General features: G+C 35.9%; 1 pseudogene; it reads left to right on the top strand.

The window, feature by feature from the left end:
* Positions 1-6,009: 6,009 nt before the first annotated feature.
* On the top strand, positions 6,010-7,086 carry LOC109556828 (protein phosphatase 1A pseudogene; annotated as a pseudogene).
* The last annotated feature ends 11,696 nt before the right edge of the window (positions 7,087-18,782 follow it).

An 18,782-nucleotide genomic window follows, 5' to 3' on the forward strand; every position in this document is an offset into this window, starting at 1 on the left:
TTCAGTGCTGAACCAAATCCTCTAAGGGAAACCAGAAGTTTGAGAGAAAGGTAAGCATTTTCCTCCTAGATCTGCATTAAGCATTCTAACCTTGAAAATGGAAAAAATAGCAATAAATAAGCCAGGGACTAGGAAAAGGGAATATTGATAATCCAAGAAACTGGCAGTAAGAAAAATTTTTTTTCAAACCTGATTTTTAATTGAAAGAAGAAAACAATGAGATAAAGAAAAATAAGAGGACAATTTTCTTTTAGAAGGTAAAACAAAAAAACTCTACAAGAATTTTCCTCTTTCAGATTGTTTTGCTATTGTTCCAACTAAAAGTCATTGTTTAGTATTAATAATGTGTGTGAGAGAGAAATAGATTCAGTTTGAAGAAAATAGTGGATGATGATTTTTGTGAGGGTGTGGGAATCTGATAGTAATGGTTCAGTTGAACTTAAATAAGTATTTTTTTTTTCTGATTTTTTTTCTAATTTTATTTTATTTTTAAACTTTACATAATTGTATTAGTTTTGCCAAATATCAAAATGAATCCGCCACAGGTATACATGTGTTCCCCATCCTGAACCCTCCTCCCTCCTCCTTCCCCATACCATCCCTCTGGGTCGTCCCAGTGCACTAGCCCCAAGCATCCAGTATCGTGCATCGAACCTGGACTGGCAACTCATTTCTTACATGATATTTTACATGTTTCAATGCCATTCTCCCAAATCTTCCCACCCTCTCCCTCTCCCACAGAGTCCATAAGACTGTTCTATACATCAGTGTCTCTTTTGCTGTCTCGTACACCGGGTTATTGTTACCATCTTTCTAAATTCCATATATATGCGTTAGTATACTGTATTTATGTTTTTCCTTCTGGCTTACTTCACTCTGTATAATAGGCTCCAGTTTCATCCACCTCATTAGAACTGATTCAAATGTATTCTTTTTAATGGCTGAGTAATACTCCATTGTGTATATGTACCACTGCTTTCTTATCCATTCATCTGCTGATGGACATCTAGGTTGCTTCCATGTCCTGGCTATTATAAACAGTGCTGTGATGAACATTGGGGTACACGTGTCTCTTTCCCTTCTGGTTTCCTCAGTGTCTATGCCCAGCAGTGGGATTGCTGGATCATAAGGCAGTTCTATTTCCAGTTTTTTAAGGAATCTCCACACTGTTCTCCATAGTGGCTGTACTAGTTTGCATTCCCACCAACAGTGTAAGAGGGTTCCCTTTTCTCCACACCCTCTCCAGCATTTATTGCTTGTAGACTTTTGGATCGCAGCCATTCTGACTGGCATGAAATGGTACCTCATAGTGGTTTTGATTTGCATTTCTCTGATTATGAGTGATGTTGAGCATCTTTTCATGTGTTTGTTAGCCATCTGTATGTCTTCTTTGGAGAAATGTCTATTTAGTTCTTTGGCCCATTTTTTGATTGGGTCGTTTATTTTTCTGGAGTTGAGCTGTAGGAGTTGCTTGTATATTTTTGAGATTAGTTGTTTGTCGGTTGCTTCATTTGCTATTATTTTCTCCCATTCTGAAGGCTGTCTTTTCACCTTGCTAATAGTTTCCTTTGATGTGCAGAAGCTTTTAAGGTTAATTAGGTCCCATTTGTTTATTTTTGCTTTTATTTCCAATATTCTGGGAGGTGGGTCATAGAGGATCCTGCTGTGATGTATGTCGGAGAGTGTTTTGCCTATGTTCTCCTCTAGGAGTTTTATAGTTTCTGGTCTTACGTTGAGATCTTTAATCCATTTTGAGTTTATTTTTGTGTATGGTGTTAGAAAGTGGTCTAGTTTCATTCTTTTACAAGTGGTTGACCAGATTTCCCAGCACCACTTGTTAAAGAGATTGTCTTTAATCCATTGTACATTCTTGCCTCCTTTGTCAAAGATAAGGTGTCCATATGTGCATGGACTTATCTCTGGGCTTTCTATTTTATTCCATTGATCAATATTTCTGTCTTTGTGCCAGTACCATACTGTCTTGATAACTGTGGCTTTGTAGTAGAGCCTGAAGTCAGGTAGGTTGATTCCTCCAGTTCCATTCTTCTTTCTCAAGATCACTTTGGCTATTCGAGGTTTTTTGTATTTCCATACAAATTGTGAAATTATTTGTTCTAGCTCTGTGAAGAATACTGTTGGTAGCTTGATAGGGATTGCATTGAATCTATAAATTGCTTTGGGTAGTATACTCATTTTCACTATATTGATTCTTCCAATCCATGAACATGGTATATTTCTCCATCTATTAGTGTCCTCTTTGATTTCTTTCACCAGTGTTTTATAGTTTTCTATATATAGGTCTTTAGTTTCTTTAGGTAGATATATTCCTAAGAATTTTATTCTTTCCGTTGCAATGGTGAATGGAATTGTTTCCTTAATTTCTCTTTCTGTTTTCTCATTATTAGTGTATAGGAATGCAAGGGATTTCTGTGTGTTGATTTTATATCCTGCAACTTTACTATAGTCATTGATTATTTCTAGTAATTTTCTGGTGGAATCTTTAGGGTTTTCTATGTAGAGGATCATGCCATCTGCAAACAGTGAGAGTTTTACTTCTTCTTTTCCAATTTGGATTCCTTTTATTTCTTTTTCTGCTCTGATTGCTGTGGCCAAAACTTCCAAAACTATGTTGAATAGTAATGGTGAAAGTGGGCACCCTTGTCTTGTTCCTGACTTTAGAGGAAATGCTTTCAGTTTTTCACCATTGAGGATAATGTTTGCTGTGGGTTTGTCATATATAGCTTTTATTATGTTGAGGTATGTTCCTTCTATTCCTGCTTTCTGGAGAGTTTTTATCATAAATGGATGTTGAATTTTGTCAAAGGCTTTCTCTGCATCTATTGAGATAATCATATGGTTTTTATTTTTCAATTTGTTAATGTGGTGTATTACATTGATTGATTTGCGGATATTGAAGAATCCTTGCATCCCTGGGATAAAGCCCACTTGATCATGGTGTGTGATCTTTTTAATGTGTTGTTGGATTCTGATTGCTAGAATTTTGTTAAGGATTTTTGCATCTATGTTCATCAGTGATATTGGCCTGTAGTTTTCTTTTTTTGTGGCATCTTTGTCAGGTTTTGGTATTAGGGTGATGGTGGCCTCATAGAATGAGTTTGGAAGTTTACCTTCCTCTGCAATTTTCTGGAAGAGTTTGAGCAGGATAGGTGTTAGCTCTTCTCTAAATTTTTGGTAGAATTCAGCTGTGAAGCCATCTGGACCTGGGCTTTTGTTTGCTGGAAGATTTTTGATTACAGTTTCAATTTCTGTGCTTGTGATGGGTCTGTTAAGATTTTCTATTTCTTCCTGGTCCAGTTTTGGAAAGTTGTACTTTTCTAAGAATTTGTCCATTTCTTCCACGTTGTCCATTTTATTGGCATATAATTGTTGATAGTAGTCTCTTATGATTCTTTGTATTTCTTTAATTAAGTATTATAGAGGGTTTGATCCTTCACATCTAAAAATAGACATCAGTTTTACTAGACTATAACTTTTAGTATGTCTGTAAATCAAGGTTGTTTTTGTTTTTTTGCATCTTTTTGGGGCCAGTTTTGTTTATAGTTCTAAATATGTGATTCTCAAATATTATATGTGGAACTCTAACTTTCAGACATTTCAAGCTGCACAAGCCTGAGGCCACCATCTTCACAAGTAGAACCTTTTAACTGGATTTTTTGGGGGACCTGAAGGCAGACAAAGAACACTAAATGAATTGCAGGACTTGGAAACTGTCACAGAGATTTTCTTTCCCCAGGAGTGATAGGGACATTTGGAAGAGGCAGGCCTGCTTGTTCCCATTAACTGCTGGAGTTAAAGCTGGACTAGAGACAGAGTGATGGGCCCTGCAGCTTCAGGGGCAGGCTTGGGAATGATTAAAAAGAAAAATAAATGATGGAAATTATTTGGGAGAAAATTTATTTTATACACATGGGTATTTAGTATTTCAGTATCTTTTTTGATCTCTGCATCTTTGTTGAGAATCAATAGACTATATGTTTGAGAGTATTTCTGGCCTCACTATTCTATTTATCTAGGGGTATACCCTTTTTAATATAATTTTGTTTGTTTATTTTTGGCTGTGCTGTGTCTTCATTACTGTGTGGGCTTTTCTCTAGTTGTGGCAAGCATGGGCTACTCTCTAGTTGCAGTGCATGGGCTTCTCGTTGAGGTGGCTTCTCTTGTTGCAGAGCATGGGCTCTTGGATGTGGGCCTCAGTAGTTGTGGCACATGGGCTCAGTAGTGGCGGCTCCGGATAGTTATGGTGCTCAGGCTTAGCTGCTTCACAGCATGTGGGATTTATCAAACCATGTCTTCTGCGTTGGCAGGCAGATTCTTTGTTACTGAGCAACCAGGGAAGCCCAGGTATATCCTTTTAAGGATCACACTATCTTAGGTGCTGAAGCTTTATAGTAAAATTCATAAATTAAGTAGCATGAATCCTTCAATTTTGTTCTTTTTGGTCAAAGTAATTTTGGCTATTCTAGTTCTTTTGCTTTTCCACATAATTTTAAAAATCAGCTTTTCAATTTCTAAAGGATACTTCAGTTCAATTCAGTCACTCAGTTGTGTCCAACTCTTTGTGATCCCAAAGATTGCAGCATGCCAGGTTTCCTTATCCATCACACAACTCCTGGGGCTTACTCAAACCCATGTCCATTGAGTTGGTGATGCCATCCAACCAGCTCATCCTCTGTCATCCGCTTCTCCTCCTGCCTTCAATCTTTCCTAGCATCAGGGTCTTTTCAAATAAGTCAGCTCTTCGCATCAGGTAGCCAAAGGATTGGAGTTTCAGCTTCAGCATCAGTCCTTCCAATGAATATTCAGGACTAATTTACTTTAGGATTGACTGGTATGGATCTTCTTGCAGTCCAAGGGACTCTCAAGAGTCTTCTCCAACACCACAGTTCAAAAGTATCAATTCTTCGGTGCTCAGCTTTCTTTATGGTTCAACTCTCACATCCATACATGACTACTGGAAAAACCATAGCTTTGACTAGACAGACCTTTGCCAACAAAGTAATGTCTCTGCTTTTTAATATGCTCTCTAGGTTGGTCATAACTTTTCTTCCAAGAGGCAAGTGTCTTTTAATTTCATGGCTGCAGTTAAAATCTACAGTGGTTTTGGGGCTGCCCAAAATAAAGTCTGTCACTGTTTCAATTGTTTCTGCATCTATTTGCCATGAAGTGATGGGACTAGATGCCATGATCTTAGTTTTCTGAATGTTGAGTTTTAAGCCAACTTTTTCACTCTCCTCTTTCACTTTCATCAAGAGGCTCTTTAGATCTTCTTCACTTTCTGCCATAAGGGTGGTGTCATCTGCATATCTGAGGTTATTGATATTTCTCCCGGCAATGTTTTTTTTTTCTTGTTTGTTAAATCAAGCTTTATTGATAAAATGGAATTCAGAATATCTTACTAGGAACAGCAGCAGGCCCAGCCAATCATGATAGCAAAAATGTGGCAGTCTCCTACTATTTGTAGGAAGCTGCTGCTTATCAATTAGTAATTAAATGTAAGGACTTGTAAAAGAGGTGCAAAGAATCAAGGCATTTTAGCCCCAAGATTGATATTCTTACGAATATATTCTATTACCTGCAATACTCATGGCAACAAGGAGAGAACCTAAAAGACAGTTAAATGAAGGGATCAACTTTATCAACAATTCCAATCCCACTGCCAAGAACATTAAAATAGTTTGCAATTAACTCCCTGGATATTCAGCTTTGTAATAATATTCTGGAATAATTCTCCATAATCAGGTGCACATGTGAGTGTCTAGCTGACACGGCTGCTGCTCTTCCTGTCCCAACCCCAAGTCCAAACACAACATGACTTGAAAGGGCTATATATCTGTTGCATCACACAATAAGCCAAATATTTCTTATAACTTCGATAGTGATTTAAAGCAGTTCATAATTAAATATGAGCATTTTGTACAAGGACAATTACACTTTACAAAAAACAAAATCATACAACAAAAATTGCTGGAGTCTGATTTACTCCAGGCTTCCTGGAGATTGATGAACATATGAGAGTTATGTCAGAGAAGAAACATGGTGCTGATAGGAGTGGGTCAACAGCTGTGGGTGTCTTAATTTCTCCTCAACACACATATTTCATTAACTGTGGAGACTCAAGAGGTTTACTTTGTAGGAACAGGAAAGTTTACTTCTTCACACAAGATCACAAACCAAGTAATCCGCTGGAAAAAGAACGAATTCAGAATGCAGGTGGTTCTGTAATGATTCAGCGTGTGAATGGCTCTCTGGCTGTGTCGAGGGCCCTTGGGGACTTTGATTACAAATGTGTCCATGGAAAAGGTCCTACAGAGCAGCTTGTTTCACCAGAGCCTGAAGTCCATGATATTGAAAGATCTGAAGAAGATGATCAATTCATTATTCTTGCATGTGATGGTATTTGGGATGTCATGGGAAATGAAGAGCTCTGTGATTTTGAAAGATCCAGACTTGAAGTCACTGATGACCTTGAGAAAGTTTGCAATGAAGTAGTCGACACCTGTTTGTATAAGGGAAGTCGAGACAACATGAGTGTGATATTGATCTGTTTTCCAAATGCACCCAAAGTATCGCCAGAAGCAGTGAAGAAGGAGGAAGAGTTGGACAAATACCTGGAAAGCAGAGTAGAAGAAATCATAAAGAAGCAGGGGGAAGGTGTCCCTGACTTAGTCCATGTGATGCGCACATTAGCGGGTGAGAACATACCCAGCCTCCCACCAGGGGGTGAACTGGCAAGCAAGCGGAATGTAATTGAAGCCATTTACAATAGACTGAATCCATACAAAAATGATGACACCGACTCTACATCAACTGATGATATGTGATAAAACTGCTCATCTAGCCATGGAGTTTACCTTCACCTCCAAAGGAGAGTACAGCTCAACTTCATTGAACCTTTTAAACATCCATCCTCAACTTTAAAGAAGAGCATATATGACATGGGTGAGAATGATTACACCAGAGAACTTCAGCAGTACAACAGCTAGCCCAGAACTGATTTTTTTTGTTGTTGTAAATTTGAGACTTATGTAAACGTGATTTCAAACCATAATTCATATGTTGTAAATCAGACTCTCCCGGCAATCTTGATTCCAGTTTGTGCTTCATCCAGCCCTGGATTTCACATGATATTCTCTGCATAAAGAATACTTACTGGGATTTTTAATGAAATACTGTTTAATTTCCAATTAGTTTGGGAAAGCTGACATGTTAATATGTGTGTAATTTTAATTTTTTGAGGCTTGTTAATGGTTGTTTTGTAGTTCATAATATGGTCTATATTGGTAAGTATTCTATTTATATATGAAGGTAATATATACTCTGTGGTAGCTTCTATAAATGCCAGCTAGTTGGGCCAACTAATGATCTTGTAGTTTTATTAATTTTAATTAATTTTATTAAATTTATTAATTTTCTGCCTTCCTATTCTATCAGTCTCTAAGAGAGAAGCGTTGAAGTCTCAAAAGGTAAGGGTGGATCTATTTATGTCTACTTTGAGTCCTATTAGTTTTTGCTTCACGCATTTGGAAGATTTGCTCTTGGTGATGGATATAAGTTTATGATTAATATGTATTCTTGGTGAATTGATCTGCTTAATATTATGTAATAATGATATTGTCTAGTATTAATATATGCAGTCCAATTTGACTAATGTTTGCATGATGTAACTTTTTTTATATTCCACTTAACTTATTTGTATCTTATTTTTGAAGGGGATTTTGTGTAGATGTCTTTTAGTTGAATCTTTCTTTTTAATTCAATCTGATAATCTTTAAATATTGTGGACTTTTTAAGACATTTCATATTAATATAATTATCAATGTGGTTGAATCAATATCTATCTTTTTCTGTTTTCAGTTATTTTTCATTTATTATTTATTTTACCCCTTTCTGTCTTCTTTTATATCAAGTGGCTTTCTTTGTTTGTTTTCATTTTATAAATAACATTGGTTTATTATTTATATGTCTTTTTGAAAACTCAGTGAACCCCCTAGGTTTTGTGATATATATTGAATGAATTTGTGTGCCTTTAAAAAATTATACTGCTTTATATGCAGTTAGAAATCTCACAAATATATGCCATCAATCTATTCCTTTCATCTTTTCTTGCTAATGTCATACAGTGCATCTTTATACTTGCTATAAAAATAAATTCCTCACTTTTTTTTGCTTTAAGTAGCCAGTTATCTTTTAGAGTATTAATAATTAGAAATAGGATAAATAGGTTCATATACTTATCTTTATTTATGTAATATCCATTTCCCTTGATTTTTTGTTTATTTACTTAGATCCAAGTTTATGATTAATATCATATTTCTTTCTGAAAACATTTTTGAATATTTCTTATTTGCTGATCTTCTGACAATAAATTATCTTTATTTTTGTGTTTCTGTCAGTTTTAAAACTTTTTCTTTCTTTTAAAATATATTTTTTTAGCTATTGCATTCTGGGTTGACCATTGTATTCTTTCAGACTTCAATAATATACCTCCATCTTTCTCTTACACTGCATGTTTTTCCATACAGAGGTCTGCTATAATAATTTCCTCTGGGTTATGGGAGATGTGTCCTTTTCTCTAGCTATCTTCAGTAAATAGCTCTGTTTTGGTTTTCAGCTATTTTAATTGTCCTCTTGTTCCGATTTAGCCACAATTTGAGGCATGCATATGCCACTGATTTTAGTGGCTATGGTCTTGCCAATGATCTTGCCTTCTTACAGATCTCTAATGATTTGGACTCAAAATGTATTTCTATCTCTCCCCTGAATACATTATTTTTGTGTGTTGTTTCCTACCCCTAGATGCAGGAGAAAAGGGGGTGACAGAAGATGAGATGGTTGGATGGCATCATTGACTCAATGGCCATGAGTTTGAGCAAACTCTGGGAGATGGTGAAGGACAAAGAAGCTTGGTGTGCTGCAGTCCTTGGGGTCACAAAGAGTCAGACATGACTCAGCGACGGAACAACAACAACCCCTATATGCAGTGGGTACTTTCCTTTGATAACACTTAGCAAGTTACCTTTGTTCTACAGGTAACACAGGGGAATAGGATATTGGTAGGAACCATCCCTTTTCTGCTCTAGCTGCTCTTGTCTTCCCTCTAAACTGAAACCCCCTGGAGGCTTCTTGTGTATTTCACTGTGGCCTCAGATATTTTTCATGGATTCAAGCTCCATTGCCACCCCTAGAAACCATGAAGAAAAGTGCTTGCTAGTGGTTGAAAATTTTCCTAGGTGGAACCTCTGAGATTTGGAGCTTTTGCACTACCCCATTTTTACATTAGCTTTTAGGAATTCATTCAAAATTTTAGCTTTAAACAGACTTGTATTGCACCTGGCATCTTCGTCATGGAAACAAGTCCTTGCACCATGTCTCTCCTTGAAGGTATGATTTCCTTGAAATTTGTGTGTGTGACCCAGTATGTTGCTGTTGCTATTTAGTCACTAACTCATGTCTGACTCTTTTGTGAACACATGAACTGTAGCCTGCCAACCTCCTTTGTCTGTGAAATTTCCCAGGCAAGAATACTGGAGTGGGTTGCCATTTCCTTCTCCAGGAGATCTTTCCAACCCAAGGATCAAACTGGTGTCTCTTGCATCTCCTGCATTGGCAGGCAGATTCTTTACCATTGAGCCAACAGGGAAGCCTAGTATATAATTAATAAATTTCCACAAGTAGATATAATACAGGCAAGACTCTCTTACCACAATGCAAAACCAAGGTACAAACTTATAAATTATTTTAAAAAATATGAAAACCAAAAAATGCTAAATTTTAAATGCACATCTATAACAATTGATCAAAAATAAAATGAAAATAAAGTTAAATAATATATGAAAAAGTTGAAAGTACTGCAAATTAAAATGAATGTGATACTATTAAAAGTGCTTCAAAAGTTGATATCCATAAAAATGAAAAAAAAATGACAATAGAAAAAAATGAAAACAAGAAAATTCAACATTTAACTAAAATTTTGAAACATAACCATAAAACAAAATAAAGATTAGGAAAGTAATAAATATCATGGCAGGCAGAATTTTAAAATGACTTTCCAAGATTCCCTGCTTTAAATACAGAGACCATGAAATATAACAAGATACCACACTGTAATTATGTTGTTACATATGAAAAGGTTTTTTTGAAGATGTATTTGTGGCAAATCATTTATCTTTGATTATCTGTGCATGCCTGTATTAATCAAGAGATCTTTAGAAGTAGAGAGCTTTCTCCTCTTGATAACAGAAGAGAATTTAGAGAGTCAAAGCATAAGAAAAGATTCTGTTTTCTGTTTCTGTCTTTGAAGATAAGAAGGATCCACCTCACATAGACTTTAGAGTGTCCTCTAGGAACTAAGAAAGATCTCTGGCCAATAGAAAATAAGCTAATAGGGACCTCAGTCCTATAACCTCAAGGTACTAAATTCTTCTAACAGCTTGAATGAGCTTGGAAGGTGATTCTTTCTGAGTACCTCCAGAAAAGAGTCCCCCTCTGCTCAGCTGATTGACCTCGGCTTGGGAAAACCTTTAACAAAGAACCCAGCTGAGTCTGTCTGGACTTCTGACCTACAGAACTATGAGATATTAAATGAGCTTTGCTTTAAGCTGCATATGTGTTGCAATTTATTACATGGCAATAGAAAACTAAAAGAAAGATATAACAGAATTTAGTGAGTTAAACAACAGAAAAGTGGTAGAATAAATAAATAAACTGGTTCTTGAAAAGCTTACAACATAGATATCATAAACTAAGCATGGCAAAAAAGAAGAGAAAAAACAAATACAAATTATTTTGCTTGGTGAAAATAATAACAAACATGAAGAAAATAAAAATAAAAAGAACATATATATATATATGTGTGTGTGTGTGTGTATATATATATATATTACTTTGCAGAAAAGAGACGGGATAACATATGTATAAAGAAACTCAGGAAGAATACTGAAGAAACTGTTAACTAACAATTAATAGCCTGAGATGGAAGCAGGATGGGCACTGGAAACAGTCAATGACAGTGTGGGAGAGAGTATACATTTTTACTTATATGTCTGTGTATTTTATTCTTGAACTTATTTCCTTTTCAAAAATTAATTTTTAAAATTAATGGACAAATTATCCTAAAACATTACTAGATTACTTTTCTGACCTGCACTACTGTTGCTGCTGCTCATTCGTGCCCAATTCCTTGTGACATTTTGGACTACAACACCACCAGATTCCTCTGTCCATGGGATTTTTCAAGCAAGAATACTGAAGAGGGTTACCTACCATTTCCTCCTCCAGGGGATCTTTCCAGCCCAGGAATTGAACTTGCATCTCCTATGTCTCCTGCATGGCAGGAAGATTCTTTACCACCGAGCCACCAGGGAAGCCCCACCCTATTGTTAAGGTGATGTAATTACCTATATTTCAATTGGTCTTATTTTAAAGCAAATTCTTTGTACATTATTTTCATTTCATTAAAGTAAATATCTGACACACAGGTAATTGTCAAAGCTTACCTAGAGAATGTCTTTTTAGAAGATACTTTTTTTTTCTTTTTAATTAAACAAGGAGTCTTTTGGAACAACTAAGAAAATGTAGAAGTCTCTTTTCCCTCCTTTGTGGAAAGTGTGGGAAATGAATAATGGACATAGGCAATTAAGAATGAGCATTTTTTATTTTCCTATGATGACATTCAGCAAAACCAAGAGGACATCCTGGGGAACATTCAAAAAAATAAAAAGTCTTCTTAATAGATATGGGAAACAGGACAAGAAAAAAAGAATGACTTTTATTTAGATACAATGATAATGGTATTCCTTCTAGATTTGTTTCTTTGGTAAGAAAGAAGAGCTTCTTCTTGTGTGGGGCAGAAAATTATTCTAATAAGTTTTATATGGCAGGTTGATAAATATAAAAAAGTGATGTGATTGTCATTGCTTTTGTAACTTCTCCTAAAATATATCATTGGGAAAAGATAGAGGGGGATGTAAATATCCTTATAATGAATATATGCAGAGACCATATGGTAAAATTGTAGCTCCCAAATGGCATCAATTTCTAGATAGCACTATAATTTGGAATATTACTGATAACCTAATTTTGAATCTATTTCAAGCCCATCATCATATTTATCTCCAAGAGAACTAAGGGAATGCATTTTCAAAAGCAGAAAAGGAAAGAGAGAAAATCAAACTGTAGTCTGTTAGTTATTGAATGCATTTAGGGATAATAAATAAATAATATAAGTTACATAATGTGTAATGATACATGGCATGAGGAAGAAGTGATGGATGAGCCAACGTACAGATGCATGTGTTTGTTTTTTTTTTCTTTTTCTTAAAATGAGAAATCTCTTTGGGAGAATGATTAGATCAATGGATAATCACAAATAGTTAGTGAGTTTTTACAGAGTATACACACATACTCATACACACACACACACACACACACACACACACACACACTAAGTTTTTTTTTAATATATAGCCAAAGATGGACACAGGTAATAAAAAGCTAACTCATCTCTACTTACAATAAAGCTCTAAAATAAAGAACAAACCTTATTATAAGGACATGAAATTTCAAATGAAAGTATAATTGGCTTGCCGCATTTTAAGACTGCATTACTGAGCTACAACATTATTGTTGTAACTTTATTACATGCATTTAAAATTGAGCTTATTGTAAAGCAGTTTGGATTCTCTTTCAGTCTGCTTCATCATTCAGCCCATCTATTACCCCAGTTCCTACTTGATGGACAACTCTCTCTCCCAGGCAGCATGGGTCAGAGTTTATTCTCAATTGCCCACAAATGGTATCACATGGCCTCTACATGATTTTCAGTCATAATTGTTGCAATTTATCATTCATGTAATATCATATTTTTGAAACTTTTTTTTAACTCTGTAGACATCAATTCTAAGCTAATAACATAATGAAGATGATATCTCCCTGTCATGATTTTTTTCAGAAACATGAACATATTCAAGAACATAACTGTTCAAAGCTTTCTAGCTTTGTTTTGAAATACTCAAGATCAGTCAGGGAAAATGAGTTTTACCTAACTATTATATATATATTAATATATTAATTATATATATGTAATAGTCAATGTATATAGATATACCTTTACTGTAAAAATTTGTCATGCTCATTGGACAGCTTAATCATTTTTATTTTAGTTCCACCTAATAAAAGATGATCAAAGCAAAACAAGACCATTCTGTTTAAGGATGAAATGTTTTCTATTCTAAGTGTAAGAATTATCCTTGAACAAAAATTAAACTTGAAGCAAATATAATACTTAGGAATTAATAATTCATTATCCTGTCATCCAAGTTTAAGGTAATCTAGGTTTTATATTCAGACTGTTTGGGCTCAAATTTTGATCCATCATTTACTCAGCTGTATGACCTTCAGGATTTTCTAAACTGTAAAATAAAGTTTTACAAAAATGCCTCGTAGGATGGTTCTGAAGATTAAAGGAGTTAATGCTTGAAAAATGTTTTGCATAGTGCATGGCAAATTAGTTAGTACTCACTTAATGCTAATATTATTATTTTATAAACATCAGAGTCCTTTAGGGAAGACATGAACCACTGTTGCTTTCAAGAACAATTTATCTCCTATTTATTCCCATTTATTAAGTGAAATGGGAAATGTAGAGAGTGAAGGTAAAGAGAAAAATATTTAATACAGAGGAAATAACATGTACAAAAGCCCAGAGAGAGACCTGTCATGTGTCTATACAATCTTAATACATACTTATCCCTTGAAAACTTTCTCAAATCAAGCCTACACAATTATAAAAACACAAAAAAGTCATCATTCTCTCTCTCTCTCCTATTCTTTGTAGTCACACTTCTTTAAATAATTGAACCTGGATGCCACATTGATTTCCTCAGGACCTTCTCAGTGTTAAACCAATGGCAGTATGTTTACAATGGTCTCTCTATGCTAGTAAATACCTTGTATGTATTTCAGTCCTATTCTCTTTGAGTCTACTTGTTACCAACCCACCCTTAATTTGCTTGAGGACTACATCTTGGAATAGCATTTGATATCATGAACTATTCTCTTTACTTGATTCCCATAGCCTTATCTGGTTTTTCTCCTACTTCTCTGGCTTCTTTCTCCTCCCTCTCTGGCTTCTTTCTCCTCAATCTCCCTTGCCATCTCCTTAAATGGAAATGTTCCTTACAACAGAGTTATGTCTCTTTCTGACTGAGAGCCAAGGGATATTTCACTCACCTCTGTCTCCAAGATCTATATTTTCTACCTGGACCTATCTCCTGAGCTCCTGACTAAGTCTACTTGAAAACCTTCTGAAATAGCTAGTTGAGTGTCTTAAAGTCACAGTGACTTCAAACTGAGCTCTTCCACTATCTCTTTTTTAAAGTTGCTCCTCTTCTAAATGTCTCCAGCTTACTAAATGATCACCACTATGTGATTTCTCAGGCAAGAGGCTGGGGAAGCATGTGTGCCTCCTTCCTATTCATACAACCAGCGTTCCGTCATCACTAAACCCTGTCCCATCTATCTCCTATTGCCTGTTCACAGTGTAGTTCCATTTGTAGGACTGTCATTGTAGTCTAGCCGCAAACATCTCCTTGAGTTACTACAATGCCACTAAACTGCTCTCCTCAGCACCATCCAAGCTTTCCCTGTTCATTTCCTACCCTTATTCAAACATCAACCCTTTAAAAATGAAAATTTCATAAATGTTTTCCCCATGACAAGTTTTTAACGCCTCTCTGGAGTTCCTCGGAGAAGATGAAGATCAAAATCCTTTTGTAATTCAATCTTTGCTTACATATTCTTCTGGAAAAATACTCTTATGCCAATCTTAGTGTTTGATTTTCTATTTTTCAATTGCATTTTCTCTTATTTCAAGGTTTCTCTTAGTAGGTTGTATTCTGTGTCTAAAACATTCAAACTTGTTTAGTCTCTAATCATTGGGCACTATTGTCCTCATTGGGTTTAACATAATTTCTGAGGAGTAAGATAGGATTTTCTTCTCATTAAGTTATGTCACATCCCTCGATCCCAACCATTACACTTTGGAGGAGAGACTCCTATTTTTCAACCAATATTCATTATTAATAGATATAAATGTATTAGTAGAACTCTCATATTTTAGCTACAAAAGTGGCAAATCTATCTAAAGACTGCATTCCTAGCCTCCCATTCAACTCAGAGAGATCATGTAATTATTATGTCTGTCAATTGTGAACAGACATATGCCACTTCCTAACTGTGTCCCTAAAATGGAAAATGGACACATAGCTATTTTCCTTTCCATCCTTCCTTTTGATGAGAAGATAATGAGAACTAAAGCAAGCTGCCAAGGATCCAGCAATGGAAGCCATGTATCGCTCCACTAGCCCCAGATTACTTATCATCGTAAATTTATATGTGGTTTGTATCACTATATTTTCCAATCTCTCATAGCAGCTCAGGCTGTACTTATACGTACTATGTTTCCCTTATTTCAACCTATATTACTCTGTATTTCAATTTCTTTTTTAATGTCTGTTTAATCTGCCACACTCCGTGTTTTAATCACCATTTTGTTCTTAAAGCCTAACACAGAATCTGAATAAAAAGGAATGAATGAGTAATTAATGAATGAAAGCAAGCCTACAAGGTAAAGTTGGGGAGAAGTCTCCTGATTCTTTACCCAATTCTCTTTCATTTCATAACACATTATTCCCTACAAATAAGCACTCTAGCTATAGCTTGAACTCATAACATCACCAATACTGCTACCTAAGCACATTTATGCTGAGTGAAACTCCCAAATATTCCTTTCTAAAGATTGGATGATCTGAGATCTGAGCACTAGAGCCTTTTAAATCAAGGTTCAGAATGTACCATTTCTTGCTGACATGCTATATTTCCTTTTTGCTTTGAGTGAGATTATACAGAACACTGAAATGATACCTTCAGTACTGAATTATTTGGCATTCAAGAGAATTAAAATAAGCTTTCCTTTATGGTTAAAAGTAAATTACAAAAAAGGGATACTGGCAGGCAATTACTCTATAAGCTATAGGAATGATAGGGATTTCACAGTGTGAGTAGTTTAGATTCATATAATGTGAAGAGCTGTTGGCAAGTAGGAAAATCACTCAGCAATCTAAAGAAGAGTACTGAGGCTACATATGCAATCTCTCCTCTCTCTCTCTGTCTCTCTCACTCTTTTTTCTCTCTGTTTCTGTCTCTCTCTCTAATGCTCACAGACAATCATTCACACACCACAAATATGCCAAATGCAGTCACTCCAAGGTAAAGATGTAAAGTCTTACCTCAAAATGTATTATATTTTTATTTAAAAATAGTTGAGAATATATGTATTCTGGATATTTGTCATATAAAAAATAAATATTATAGAACTAGAGGTAAAATAGAGACATCTGCACTCTTAAATTATGTAATAGAATTTAAAATCTGGATTACATGAGAATTTAAAATCTAGAATTAATAAACTTAATGGCTTTGAAAATACCCTGGCATGGATTGAATTGTATCCTCTCAAAATCCATCTGCTAAAATGTTAACCCTCACTGCCCTAGAGTGTAACCTGATTTGGAAAAAGGGTGTCTGCAGATGATCAAGTTAAGATAAGGTCATTAGGATTGGCCCTAACCCAATATGAGTGACATCCTTATAAAAGAGTATATTTGGATATAGACATTCATTCACACGGGTGGAACATCCTGTGAAGATGAAGGTAGAAATCAGAATGATGCATCTACAAGGCAAAGACTGCTAAAAACTGCCAGCAAATCAGGAGAATATATGAGAGAGGCACTTAGAAGATGCCTCCTCACAGCGCTGGGGAAAAACTAACCTTGCTGAGACCTTGATCTTAGACTTCTACCCCCATAACTCTAAGATGATGAATCAGCCTCTGTTGTTTAAGCCTCTCAGTTTGTAGTACTTTGTCACAATAGCCTTGATCGACTAATACATACTCTGATGATTCAAAATGCCCTCTTTATTCATTTAATTTTTTAATGTCTGAAACATTCACAGTCAGTTCAGCAGAGCCTTCAAATGCTGTACTCAGCATTGCTACCAAGGAGAGAACATCAAAAAGACCTAAATTTTTAAACTCTTTGCTAGAGAAGGCAGTATCTTACTCTGTAAGATTTGGGAGCCAAGCAATTATTGTCCAAGATTACTGCATATCATTGTACAGGCTGAGCACTGACCAGCCATAGAGGTCACCATTTATAGTGTAGACATTGTAGAGACTTTTTTTACTAGATACATGGTAGACTTACTAAAATAATTTTGACAGATGGCATCAGCATCTCATATCCTAATAAAATCAATACATTATAATTTTTGACACATGGAAACAAAGTGTCTTGAGATAGGGGTACATTTTTCTAATTTACACAAAGATTATGTTGTCCTGTGCTGTGCTATGCTAAGTGGCTTCAGTAGTGTCCGACTCTGTGTAAACCCATGGACTGTAGCCCACCAGGCTCCTCTGTCCATGGGATTCTCCAGGCAAGAATACTGGAGTGGGTTACCATGCCCTCCTCTACACAAAGGTTATGAGCAAGCACTTGTTCTTGTATGTCCAACCAAAACTATTACTTCCAAGGTCTGTTAATGACACCTAAAGTTGTTATCATTTTATTTCCTTAAAGAAGAGGTTATAAATCATCAGCTTAAGAGTCATGTTTGGAGCATTTGCCCATCCCAGGTAAGTGAGAGATAGAAAATAGATAGATAGTAAGGATCACCCTTGGAAGATAGGTCTAGGCAAGTTGGTGAGCAGAGCCTGGGCTAGAGTGGCAGTGAAGATCTTTTCTCATTTATTTTATAGAGCCAATCTCTTCTGTCTCAGAAGCCTTATGTTTGGAAAAGTTTGAGCCCAACAAGTGCCACAATCTCCAGTGTGATTACCAGGTTCCCTTAGTCATTCAAGTCCTCTCTGAGGAGACTCTCTGACTCTCCCCTTCCACCAGCCATAGAATGCATTGACACTTCAGGGTCGTCTCTTAGAAAAGAGCCCTGAGAGTCTTGGGCTGACAGTGAAATAGATTCAATCTGTTAGGTAGTTTGAAAAGGAAAATGGCTGTGGCTAAAGAACTGGACATGGAAAAACAGACTGGTTCCAAATCGGGAGAGGAGTACATCAAGGCTGTATATTGTCATCCTGCGTATTTAACTTATATGTAGAGTACATCACACAAAATGTGGGCTGGATGAAGCACAAGCTGAAATCAAGATTGCCGGGAGAAATATCAATAACCTCAGATATGCAGATGACTTCACCCTTATGGCAGAAAGTGAAGAAGAACTAAAGAACCTCTTGATGAAAGTGTAAGAGCAGAGTGGAAAAGTTGTCTTAAAACTCAATATTCAGAAAACTAAGATCATGGCATCTGGTCCCATCACTTCATGGCAAATAGATAGTGAAACAATGGAAACAGTGACAGACTTTATTTTTTGCGGGGCTCCAAAATCACTGCAGATGGTGACTGCACCCACGAAGTTAAAAGATGCTTGTTCCTTGGAAAAAAAGCTATGACCAACCTAGACAGCATATTAAAAAGCAGAGACATTACTTTGCCAATAAAGGTCCATCTAGTCAAAGCTGTGGTTTTTCCAGTAGTCATGTATAGATGTGAGAGTTGGACCATAAAGAAAGCTGAGTGCCGAAGAATTGATGCTTTTGAACTGTGGTGTTGGAGAAGACTCTTGAGAGTCCCTTGGGCTGCAAGGAGATTCAGTCAACCAATCCTAAAAAAAATCAGTCCTGA

Source organism: Bos indicus, chromosome 3 (genome assembly GCF_029378745.1).
Source record: "Bos indicus isolate NIAB-ARS_2022 breed Sahiwal x Tharparkar chromosome 3, NIAB-ARS_B.indTharparkar_mat_pri_1.0, whole genome shotgun sequence".
NCBI classification, from domain to species: domain Eukaryota; kingdom Metazoa; phylum Chordata; class Mammalia; order Artiodactyla; family Bovidae; genus Bos; species Bos indicus.